At 41.1% G+C, this 11,884-nt stretch overlaps 1 pseudogene; it reads left to right on the top strand.

The window, feature by feature from the left end:
- LOC102260904 overlaps positions 1-4,644 on the top strand; it is a 50,759-nt pseudogene extending 46,115 nt beyond the window's left edge.
- The last annotated feature ends 7,240 nt before the right edge of the window (positions 4,645-11,884 follow it).

Raw genomic sequence — 11,884 nt, 5'->3', positions numbered from 1 at the left:
AGCAGGAGTGGGTTGCCCCTGGCGATGGAGGAAGCCAAGCTTTCTGCAGGCCTCTGCTAAAGGCAACAAAGTTTCAATTATAGAAGGTAAATAAATCCCAGAATAAAAAAAAGAAAGAAAAAAAGGAGAGGCTGTGAGCTTACATTGCCAGGGGGCTTGGCTAGCCTGAAAACGGCACTCAGCCCCTCACTCAGACTGGCCAGGCACCCCAGTGGGGACCCCTCACCCTAAAGGGGGTGTGGCCAGCCTGAAAACAGACTTCAGCCCCTCACCCAGGCTGGCCAAACCTCCATGGGGTAAGGGTCCCCACTGGTGTGGACATCCTCCGAGGGGTCCCACACTGCAAGAGGGCATAGGCCGGGCTGAGGGACCCCCGAGTGCACTAATTTTTGTGCACCAGGCCTCTAGTATATATATAAAAGCCTAAGCAACCAAACAACTGAATGACCAAACAACCAGTCACTATGATGCACACTGACCACCAGGGGGCAGACGCTCAATGCAGGAGCTGCCCCCTGGTGGTCAGTGCACTCCCACAGCGGGAGTACTGCTCAGCTGACTGATGGGTGCCAGATGCCAGGCTCACAGCTAGCAAGCACAGCTGTGGCGATGGCACAAGCCTCTCCCGCCTCTGCAGCAGTGTGCTACCAAGCAGCCATGGCAGGCGCAGTGGGGCCAGAATGAGCGGAAGTGGTGTGGCACCCGGCCCCACTACTACATTCCTCAGGGGATGTCAGACTGCCAGTTTTGGGGATCAGGGATCCCAGCCTGTGGGGATCAGGCCAAAACTAGCAGCCTGACATCCCCCAAGGGGCCCTGATTGTGAGAGGAACAGGCCAAGCTGAAGGACCCCACCAGTGCATGAATTCATGCACCAGGCCTCTAGTATATTCATAAATCCCAATGTCATTGTGATGCTTTTTAATAAAACTGCAATGTTGACTTACATTCAACTTAGTGTCTACTCCAGTGATGGCGAACCTTTTGAGCTCGGCATGTCAGCATTTTAAAAAACCCTAACTTAACTCTGGTGCCGTGTCACATACAGAAATTTTTTGATATTTGCAACCATAGTAAAACAAAGACTTATATTTTTGATATTTATTTTATATATTTAAATGCCATTTAACAAAGAAAAATCAACCAAAAAAATGAGTTCATGTGTCACCTCTGACACGCATGTCATAGGTTTGCCATCACTGGTCTACTCTAATACCAAGTCCTTTTCTGACAGAAAATTACTTTTCTACAATATGAAATGTTAGTCATCAAAATAGAATACAATATTCTGTATAAGAAAAATTAATTTGTAATTTATTTTTATGATTATTGAATTTACTTTATTATTGTTCACATAAGGATTTCAGTCTGAGATTGGATTAAGATGACGCAGATAATTTTGATGTATATAGAAAGCCCAGGAGGATACAATGTGCCTGCTGGTACCAACACATTCTTGAATAAAAGTAGCATGAGGCTTATACTGTGAAAGATCCACAAGCAATTTTAATTTCTTCCCACTACTGTCATGCATCCTAAAATTTAGGATATATACCAACTAATAATAATATTTACCTAAGAAAAAATATGTAAAAAGAAAGTCTGCTATGAAACATATTCTACATTTGCACAATATATGCCTCTATAGCCAGGGCCAAATGGAATTGATGTCTTAAAATTACCATGACCTAGCTATATTCAGACCAGTCCTATAAGTCATTAACACAGGTAATCAAAACATGGTCAAAATTGCTTTGATGGCAATAAAATTTTGTTTTCCCCTGGATTTTCTAGGTTATTCATTATTATTCTAAACTGTAAAACAAGAATAATTTTATTGATATGTTTCCAATTTCCATTTTCCAATATACTTTATTCTTGGGGCCAAATATATGACCCACATATAATGTTCATTCTGTAAACTAACCCCCTTTGAGATCCATTCTGCTTTCTTAACTTTGTTTTCCCTTTTCCTAATTTTCTATGCCTATTTTAAATCTTTCATTATATTGCTGGTATCTGTGTAAACCATTTCATATTTTTTCTAGAAAAAGACAGTTGTGCCAGCTGGAGTTCTCTGAGAAGCAGACAACATGATGTGATCAGACATGCAGGAAATTGTGGGGGAACTGGAGAAACATAAAGAGGAGGGAGCCCGGCCAGTGTGGCTCAGTGGTTGAGTGTCGATCCAGGAATCATTAGGTCATAGTTCAATTCTCAGTCAGGGCACATGCCCTGGTTATGGGATCAATCCACAGTATGGGGTGTGCACGAGGCAGCAGATCAATGATTCTCTCTCATCATTGATATTTCTCTCATTCTCCCCTCCTCTCTAAAATCAATAAAAATATCTTTTTTTAAAAAAAAGAGAGAGGAAGGAGCAGAAGTAGCCAGGAAGAGGCTCCCAAGGAATAGAAGCAGTAATCAAAAAACTCCCAGCAAACAAAAGTCCTGGTCCAGGCGGCTTCACAGGGGAGTTTTGCCAAAACTTCAAAGAATAACTAACACCTATCCTCCTCAAACAATTCCAAAAAATCCCAGAGGAAGGCACGCTTCCAAGCTCTTTTTATGAGGCCAGAATTATTCTAGATCCAAAATCAGATAAAGACACTACAAAGAAAGAGAACTGCAGGCCAATATACCTGATGAACATAAGTACTAAAATCCTCAACAGCATATTAGCAAATCAGATCCAGCAATATATTAAAAAGATCATACAGCATGACCAAGTGTGATTTATTCCAGGGCTGCAAGGCTGGTACAATATTTGCAAATCAATAAATGTGGTACATCACATAAACAAGCTGAAAGATAAAAACCACATGACCATATCAATAGATGCAGAAAAAGCATTTGACAAAATCCAACACCCATTTTTGCTAAAAACTCTCAGCCAAGTGGGAATAGAGGGATCATACCTCAACCTAATAAAGGCCATATATGACAAACCTACAGCCAACATTATACTCAGTGGGCAAAAACTAAAACCATTTCCCCTAAGAAAAGGAACAAGACAGGGATGCCCACTTTCACCACTCCTGTTCGACATAGTACTGGAAGTCCTAGCCACAGCAATCAGACAAGAAGAAATAAAAGGCACTCAAATTGGGAAGGAGGGAGTTAAACTCTCAGTATTCGCAGATGACATGATATTGTACACAGAAAACCTGATGACTCCACCAAAAAACTATTAAATTTAATGAAGAAATTCAGCAATGTAGCAGGATACAAAATTAACACCCAGAAATCCATGACATGTTTATACACCAATAAATAATGAACTCACAGAAAGAGAAACTAAAACAATCCCGTTTTCCATTGCAACAAAAAAATAATAATAATAATAATAATAAAATACCTAGGAATAAACTTAACCAAGGAGGTAAAAACTTGTACTCGGAAAACTACAGGATGTTGTAAAAAGAGATAGAGGAAGTCCCTGGATCCCAGCTCAGCCTCACCTGTGCCTCAGGCAGCTGCCTCCACAGCCACAGCAGCCACCGGGCCCTCTGCTCGCTCCCCTCCCGACCGCAGCAGCTGCAGCTCTCGCGCCTGGAGGGGCTCAGCCAGGCGAGCAGATAAGGAGAACATGCCCCCAGCCTCAGTGGCACCCGCGTGCTGGCCAGCAAGACCGCCAGGAGGATCTTCCGGGAGCCGGCCAAGCCGAAAGCTCAGGTCCCTGCCCCTGGCGTGCAGGATGAACCGCTGCGGAGAGAAAACCCCGCACTTTGTCACTTCTCCCATGGAATACCATGACCTCTGGCAGATGGATAAGAAAGCCGAGCTTCCTTCTGGACAGCTGAGGAGGTGGCCCTCTCCCAGGACCAGCAGCACTGGGCAGCCCTGGAGCCCGAGGAGAGGCACTTCATTTCGCATTTGGCCTTCTTAGGCGCCAGCCATGGCATCACCAATGAGAACTTGGTGGAGCGGTTTAGCCAAGAAGTTCAGATCACCGAAGCCCGCTGTTTCTACAGCTTCCAAATTGCCATGGTAAACATCCATTCTGAAATGTACAGTCTCCTCATTGACACTGACATTAAAGATGCCAAGCAAAGGGAGTTGCTCTTCAACGCCGTGGAGACAATGCCTTGTGCCAAGAAGGCAGCCTGGCTGGGCCTTGCGTTGGATCAGGAACAAAGAGGCCGCCTATGGAGAACGTGTTGTAGCATTTGCCACAGTGGAAGGAATCTTCTTTTGCGCCGATATTCTGGCTCAAGAAATGAGACCTGGTGCCTGGCCTCATTCTCCAACCAACTGAGTAGCAGAGATGAGGGTTTGCACTGAGACTTTGTCTGCCTGATGTTCAAACACCTGCTGCACAAACCTGCAGAGCAGAGGGTGAAAGAGATCATCACCAACGCTGTTGGGATAGAGCAGGAGTTCCTCACAGAGGCCTTGCCAGTGAATGTCATTGGGATGAATTGCACTCTGATGAAGGGGTACATTGAATTCGTGACTGACAGACTCATGCTGGAGCTGGGTTTTAGCAAGGTTTTCCGAGTAGAAAGTCCATTTGACTTCATGGAGAATATTTCATGAGAAAGGAAGATGAACCTCTTTAAGAAGAGAGTGGGCAAGTATCAGAGGATGGAAGTGATGCCATGTCCGACAGAGAACTCTTTTACCCTGGACGCTGACTTCTAAATGAACTGAACGCCTGCTCTTATTTCGCTGATATTTTTTCCTTCTCAAAAGAAAAATGAGCAACTTTAAGTCTTATCAACTAGCTACACCATTAACATTTGTTAATGGCATCTTTAAAACTGTAGCTACCCCGGCAAGAGCCCTGTTTGTTAATGGTCTGAACTAGAAGGGAAGCATAGACAAAGCTCCTCTGAGTCTTTGGAAGCTCCTGCCCGGTGTCTGGCTGTTACTAGTACGCAGGTGTCCATGGCCTCACCATGGCTCTCAGCAGAGCTCTGTGGGGACACGGGCGGTCTGATCAGTAGGTTGAGCATTGAGTTCCTACCACATGGCCATTGGAAGACATCAGCCTCTGCTGTTTCAAAGCAGATTGAAAAATTTACTTATTTGTACATAAAATTGGCACTTTATCCACAATTTAAAGAAAGAGAGAGAGAGAGAGAGAGAGAGAGAGGAAGATACAAACAAGTGGAAGAATATACCATGTTCATGGATTGGTAGAATTAACATCATTAAAGTGTCCATACTACCCAAAGTAATCTACAGATTCAGTGCAATCTCTATTAAAATGCCAATAGCATATTTCGCAGACCTAGAACAAATACTCCAAAAAGTTATATGGAACCAAAGAAGAACCCAAATGGCTGCAGCAATCTTGAGAAAGAAGATCACAATACCCGATATCAAGTTATACTACAAAGCCACTGTAATCAAAACAGCCTGGTACTGGCACAAGAACAGTCATATAGATCAAAGGAACAGAACAGAGACCCAGAAATTGACCCACACCATTATGATCTATTAAAATATTTAACAAAGGAGGCAGGAACATACAATGGAGTCAACACAGTCTCTTCAATAAATGGTGTTGTGAAAATTGGACTGATACATGCAAAAAAGAATGAAACAAGACCATCAACTTACACCATACATACTAATAAGCTCAAAATTGATAAAAGACTTAAATGTATGTTGTGGAACCATAAAAATCCTACGATAAACCACAGGCAGCAAAATCTCAGACATCTCTCGTAGCAATATGTTTGCAGATACTCCTAGGGCGGCAAAGGGAACTAAGGAGAAAATAAACAAATGGGACTACATCAAAATAAGAAGCTTCTGCACAGCAAAAGAAACCATCAACAAAAGGGAACCCACTGTATTGGAGAACATTTTTGGCAATGATACATCCGATAAAGGTTTAATATCCAAAATATATAAGGAACTCATACAATTTAACAAAAGGAAGACAAACAATCCAATTGAAAAATGGGCAAAGGACCTAAATAGACACTTCTCCAAAGCGGACATACAGATGACCAAAAGACATATGAAAAAGTGTTCAAATCACTGATCATCAGAGAGATGCAAATTAAAATGATGACGCATCACCTCACACCTATCAGAATGGCTACCATCAACAATCAACAAATGACAAATGCTGGCTAGGATGTGGAGAAGAGGGAACCCTAGTTACACTGCTGGTGGGAATGAAGATTGGTGCAGCCACCATGAAAAACAATATGGAGTTTCTGCAAAAAAATTAAAAATGGAATTGCCATTTGACCCAGTGATCCCACATCTAGGAATATATCCTAAGAGACCCAAAACACCAGTCAGAAAGAATGTATGTACCTCTATGTTCATAGCAGCACAATTTACAATAGCTAAGATCTAGAAACAGCCCAAGTGCCCATCAGTAGATGAGTGGATAAAAAGCTGTGGTACATTTACACCATGGAATATGATGCAGCAGTAAAATAGAAGGATCTCTTACCATTTGAGACAGCATGGAGGGACTTGGAGAGAATTATGCTAACTGAAATAAGCCAGTCAGAGAAAGACAAGTATCACATGATCTTATTCATATGTGGAATCTAATGAACAAAAAACTGATGAACAAAAAAGAGCCAGAGACATTGAAACATGGAATAGACTGTTGAATCTCACAGGGAAGGAGGAGGTGGGTGGGTGGGAAGCAATCAACCAAAGAACTTGTATTCATATATGCGTAACCCATGGACACAGACAATAGGGTGGTGAAGGCCTGGGGTGGGGGACAGGAGCGAACTAGAAGGGTCAATGGAAGAAAAAGGGGACATATGTAACACTTTCAACAATAAAGGTTTAATTTTTTAAAAAGAAAGAAAAGAGCCATGGATAGGAAGAATGGCATCCTGCAGGGCATTCTATGAAAGCTTCAGCCAAATTATCATTAGAAAGGTCCCAGATTGTACTGCCATGCAGTCATTGGCTAGGGGCAGCCATCTAAAATGTGGTCACTGTGGTGGATTCTCAGAGAGGGTGGCTGAAGGTCTCCATCAGCTATGCTCTCCATAGAAGGTTCTCTTGACAGAGACGTCAATGGCAAATTTTCACAGTCATCACAGCAATATCCAAATAAATAAACAAACAAGAAAGTATTCACAGATCAATTTTCATCATTTCAAAGCTGTCACAGTAATTCTACCCAAACAAATATTCATTAAAAATTAACATTCTAATGTTTTCAAGTTATCATTGACTAGAGGCCTGGTGCATGAAATTAGTGCACTCACAGGCCCTCAGCCCAGGCCTGGTGCATGAAATTAGTGCACTCACAGGGGTCCCTCAGCCCAGCCTGTGCCCTCTCACAATCCTGGAGCCCTCGGGGGATGTCCGACTGCCAGCTTAGGCCTGCTCCCCACAGGCTTCTGGCTGAGCAGTGCTCCCCCTGTGGGAGCACACTGACCACCAGGAGGCAGCTCCTGCATTGAGCGTCTGCTCCCTGGTGGTCAGTGCACGTCATAGCGACTGGGTGTTCCATCGTTCCATCGATTTTCATATTACCCTTTTATTATATAGGATTAGAATTACATGGAGATTTATAGTGGCTGAACCATGTCTGAGTGCACCTCCTTAGTAATAGAGAAAAATCCCTAGGATGTGGAACTGTGCCTTCCTGACACCTGGGATATTGGATTTGCTGCAACATGTGATTGTTCTCAGCCATTTTCACTGTGGTTATTTTTCACAGTGCCACACAGCAAGATATAAAGGAAGGGAATCTCAGGTTTTGCTTTCCCCTCTGTTTCCATGGACACAGGTTTATAATTTTATATGAAAAGTCAAAATCTGTCACTCTCATTAAGTCTGTTCTTGGAGCTACTTTGCTAACAGCTTTGACTAATGCAGTAAAATAATTAGGAACCAGAAAAGAAACACACATAAAATGAAAGGAAATGAGCCCCTTCTTAACGATGACCAACTGAGGCAGGATGCGGGGGTGGTTTGGAAGGGATGACTAGAAGACAATAAAGTACTTCATGAATGCAGGCATTACAGGGCATTGGATTGGATATAGTTTGCTTTTAAACCAGAAACAATAGAATTAATGTTCCTTTTAAGCATAACACATCTTAATGGTTAGCATTATGTCCACCTCCTGCTGTGTCTTATACAAAAATGTGAATATATCAGCTGAACAGTTTCAAGAATCTTGCCATCAAAACATTTGCCTTTCCAAAACAAAAAATTCATGATTATCTTTATAATTATCTAATCAATTTTGGCCTAGCTCACAATGTTGCAAGCCCTGGGTCTCTGGAGCTGTGCCATCTTTTTCTTATCACATACGGTTTATTGAGGCTTCACTGTGTGAAGGGCACTGGAGGACAACAAGAGAACTCTGTTTACAGGTCATGTTACATTTAAAAATATGAATATTAAAAATCAAAATTAGGAAGGAGTTATTAAATTATAAGGAATTCTTCACTTTGCTGGAAGGATTTCTTTCACTGGTACCATGAAATTAAACTGATTCATATTGTGTAATACCTCATTCCTGAAGCATTTGGTGTGGAACTGGGCCATGTTCATGTCGTGGGCACCTGCATTCAGAACCACCCACAGGTTAGGTCCAACCCACCCAGGATAATCTCTTTTTTGCATAACTCAAAGTCAACTAATGTGGAACCTTCACTCCACTTGCAAAATTCTTTCACTTTTGCTGTATAACACAACCTAATCACAAGAGTGAAGTCCATCATATTCACAGTCTCACAGGCAACATGGGGATTATAGAGTATATACATCAAGAGGTAGGAATCTTAGAGGCCATCTTAGAATTCTGCCTAACACAGGTGAAAACTAAGACTTCACTTGATTTATAGTGGTAAATTTTTATTGTAATAATGAAATCACAACTGGACTTAATTATTAATCTAAATACTATGCCTAATTAGCATCATTACACATTTTTAGCTAGATTTAGAAATGCCTATACATATAGACTTTGATTGAAGGTAGCCATGGTAACTGGAGATTTCATTATAGTCTTAGTACCAGTATTTTTTTCCTCTGAGAATCATCCCAATCCTTAGAGTGTGCTCATGTGTGTGTGTGCAGTTTTGGAGAGAAAATTAGGGGATACATTTTGCCTGTTTGAGTAGAAGGTTGTTATTTAAAATTAATCAGAAATATTAATTTTATATTTAAAGTGCTTGACCGAGTGCAAATGCTGTTCAGATAATATTTTCAATGTAAGAATCACTTCAAAATTTCTTTTTCAGAGAATATGAATAATCTCACTCTCCACATAAATATGACTATATATCTTCTATATAACATATACATATATTTTCTATTCTAATATATATATATACTAGAGGCCCAATGCACAAAATTCATGCACGGGTAAGGTCCCTAGGCCTGGCCTGTCCTTATGGGGGCCTTGGATCCGGGTGGGGGGGTCCCAGCTGGGGGTCGAGGCTGGCCTGGGCAAGGGGCCGTGGGCAGTTTGCAGGCCGGCCATGCCCCCATGGGGTGGGGGTCCCTGCTGGGGAGCGGAGTGGCTTGGGCGAAGGGTCATGGGGGGGTTGGCCAGCCACCCCACCCTCAATCAGGGTGGGAGAGACTGATCAGGGGTGGGGCCGACCAGGAGGAGGGACTGGGTTCGCTGGCCACAGTGGGCATCATAGCGACCGGTTGTCTGGTCGTTACAGTGTTATGGTCACTGGCTTTTTATATATATGTGCGTGTGTGTGTGTGTGTATATATTCTAGGCAAGTTTGAGGAATGGCCTTTATTTTAAGTTAGACATTTAACACCCTTTAGTCTAGAATCTCCATATCCATTCTAACTAATTATTCTAATTATTCTCTGATGTAAAATTTTCTGATCTAGTCCATTAAATTCTCTATTAAAATACCAACATATTTTGCGAATATCACATCTGAAAATTCATCAAGAATTATTTTCATGACCTATTGTGTGAAAGACAGTGCTCTATGTTCTAGAAAAGAGACAGTTCTCTACTTTCTAAAGAGGAGAAAATATAAGCAAGTAAGAAAATAAATAGGCTATACAGAGAACTCATACAACATAACAAAAGGAAGATAAATGATCCAATCAAAAAATAGGCAAAGAATCTAAATAGACACTTTTCAAAAGAGGACATAAAGAAGGCCCAGAAACATATGAAAACATGCTCAAAGTCACTAATCATCAGAGAGATCAAATCAAAACAACAATGAGACACCATCTCACACCTGTCAGGCTGGCTATCATCAACAAATCAACAAACGACAAGTGCTGGAGAGGATGTGGAGAAAAAGGAACACTCATGCACTGCTGGTGGAAATGCAGACTGGTGCAGCCACTGTGGAGAACAGTATGGAGTTTCCTCAAAAAGTTAAAAATGGAACTCCCATTTGACCCAGTGATCCCACTTCTAGGACTATATCCCAAGAAACCAGAAACACCAATCAGAAAGGATACATGCACCCCTATGTTCATAGCAGCACAATTTACCAAAGGAACTTTTACCATTTGCAACAGCATGGATGGAACTGGAGAGCATTATGCTAACTGAAATAAGCCAGTCAGAGAAAGATAAATATCACGTGATCTCACTCATATGTGGGATACAATGAATCAACATAATCTGATGAACAAGAATAGATCAAGAATAGATCGATCTAGAGACAAATGGTAGGGGAAGGGGGTTAGAGAGAAACCAAAGGACTTATATGCATGCATATTAGCATAACCAATCGGACACAGACACTGGGATGGTGGGGGTTTCCCCGGGCTGGGAAGGGATGGGGGAGCAGGTCAATTGGGGAAAAAGGAGACATATGTAAAACTTTAGACAATAAAAAAAAGAAAAAGAAAAATGGCAAAAAATAAAGAAAATAAATAGGCTATTTGCAGGTGATGATGCATTATATGAAGAAAATGAAAAAAGCTGATGAATAAGATTAAACTAGGGGCAGCAGAGAATGAGGAGGGGTTAATTTAGACTGTTTATTAGATAAATTCTCATTGAGGACTTTTAGCTACAACCTGAAAGACAAAAACAAAGCCAGCCAAGAGAAAAACTGAAGACAAGAGCCTCTGGGTAAAGGGATCACCAAAGCAAAAACTTATGGTAGAAACAGATGTTGGTGTGTTTGAGGAACACAAAGAAAGTCAGGCAGTACTGGAGTCCAGTGAGGGAGGGGAGAGGGAAAGTGGAGGTCAATCATGAAGGTTATGTAGGCTCTATAAGCCATGCATGATTGAGTTTTTGTTTCTAGTTGCAATTGACAGCCATTGTAGAACTGATTTGAATTGTACTGTTTTTAAAAAATCACTCTGGCTGTTGTATTGTGAATGGTGCTTGATAGCACCTCATCTATATTCATTGAGTAAAACTGAAAACAAAATTTATTACTAGTCCCAGGGAAGCAATCGGTCAATTATCATTTTCAATATTTAGTATTTATTTTTGTTCTGAACACATCTCTCAGTCAATAAGATATATTTCCACTTGGCGTAAATCTTGTCCATAATTATTTCTGACAAAACCCATAAAAGGGAACTGTCAAAGAAGTGTTGTCGATATTTTTACTGCACTGGCTGTTACTTTTAAAAATCCAAAGGCAATGTGAAGCCCAAGGAGTTGCTGAGGAGTACAAATGTGATGACATTATAGATGTTTTTAAAGGAGAAACACAACATTATTATACCTATTTTGCAATAAAAAGGAATAAAATTTTATGGTATAGAAAAGTCAAATTTGACAGGATTCTTTTCTTTTCAGTAAGCTATTTTCAATACTCATAACTAGTATTTTTCAGCTGTATTTAGTATGCATGAACAAACATGTCCTGTCCATCTCTCTAACAAACCTCCATCATTTTGTTCACTTTAAGTAGCTACGATTTAAAATATCCAAAAGCCATTCACTTTGCAGTGATATAAATATATATATATATAT

Source organism: Myotis brandtii, unplaced genomic scaffold (genome assembly GCF_000412655.1).
Source record: "Myotis brandtii unplaced genomic scaffold, ASM41265v1 scaffold967, whole genome shotgun sequence".
In the NCBI taxonomy this organism is placed as follows: Eukaryota; Metazoa; Chordata; class Mammalia; order Chiroptera; family Vespertilionidae; genus Myotis; species Myotis brandtii.
This window is presented reverse-complemented; position numbering and strand designations above follow the sequence as displayed.